The sequence below is a fragment of the Mastomys coucha genome, chromosome X (genome assembly GCF_008632895.1).
Source record: "Mastomys coucha isolate ucsf_1 chromosome X, UCSF_Mcou_1, whole genome shotgun sequence".
Classification (NCBI taxonomy): domain Eukaryota; kingdom Metazoa; phylum Chordata; class Mammalia; order Rodentia; family Muridae; genus Mastomys; species Mastomys coucha.
Genome location: NC_045030.1, coordinates 14205816 through 14207224, shown reverse-complemented (window position 1 = coordinate 14207224; position 1409 = coordinate 14205816).

Here is a 1409-nt window from a genome sequence, read left to right as displayed (position 1 = left end):
TAATAATTAGAAGAATATAGGAGGGGTCCCAGAGGGCTTGCAGCTTTATGAAGGTGACATCAACCAGCTGATCCTTATCTCAAGAAGTCGAAATACCACAAGGCTGGTTCTTTCAAGAACTGGACATCTAATGAAACTGAAAGACCCCCATGGGGAGACCCCCACTCAAATCTCGGGAGGACATGCACCCAAGGAGTCACGAGAGACCATCTTGATGTAAACACATGAGGCAGTTTAATATCGGAGCTCTAGATCGACATGTATCTCACGCAGGAGATAGAGGAATCAACCATAAGGCTCAGGGGTTAGGGGTTTATATAGGGAAAAGGTCTGAGGGAACAAAGGAATTGGTGTGGCTACACATGATTGGCTATTTCAAATATCAGCTAGTGTACGTGCAGATCAGGGCGGGAATTCCTAAGGGTGGTAATCTGAGTCAACAGAGCATCTGGCTGACCTTAAACCATATCTAAGAGGACCAGATGACCCATTACTCAGTTGGGTCGTGCCAGGGCCCACCCGGACATATCTTTGCATGCTTTCTTCTCCACATCTTCTTGGCCTGCTAGTTCCCAGAATGTCCCAACAGCTTGCCTGCCCCTGCCCAGGCCCATCTGGACATGCTCGACCTTGGTCCACTGTGTTTTCCTCAAACCTGCAATTTTCTCATTAGCCAGCACAAGTCTCAAATTTAACTCTTTCAAAACTGCCAATAGGACTCTGATGTCCCTGTGTTGAAGTGATGCTAGAAAGATATTTTGATGAACAAGGAGTTCATGGGAAGGAGAAAAGATCAAGTCCCTGCATTTTAGCCCAAAGCATATATCTAGCCATCTTTTTTTTTCCTTTAGAGATAAAGTTTCTCTGTATAGGACTGGTTGTCCTGGAACTTGGTCTGTAGACCATGCTGGCCTTGAACTAGAGATCCACCAGACTCTGCCTTCCAAGTGCTGGGATTAAAGATCTGCACCATTACCACCCAGCTATATATAGTTTCTTATTAGCCAAATTATAGCTGGGAGCAGCTGACATGGCAGAATGTGTTTCAAGAGTCACAAAGGGGGCTGCTGAGATGGCTCAGCAGTTAAGAGTACTGGCTGCTGCTCTTCCAAAGGTTCTGAGTTCAAAATCCCAGCAACCACATGGTGGCTCACAACCATCCTTAATGAGATCTGACACACTCTCTTCTGGAGTGTCTGAAGACAGCTACAGTGTACTTACATACAATAGTAAATAAATCTTTTAAAAAATTGTATAAAAAAATAATGAGTCACAAAGCAACAGGGCAGTGGTGGTGCATGCCTTTAATCCCAGCACTTACAATAAGAACAGAGTAGCTTAATAACTGGCACAAGATCTATAGTTACCAACAGCAACAGATCTTAGGAAACAAAACAACTGCTAAGACT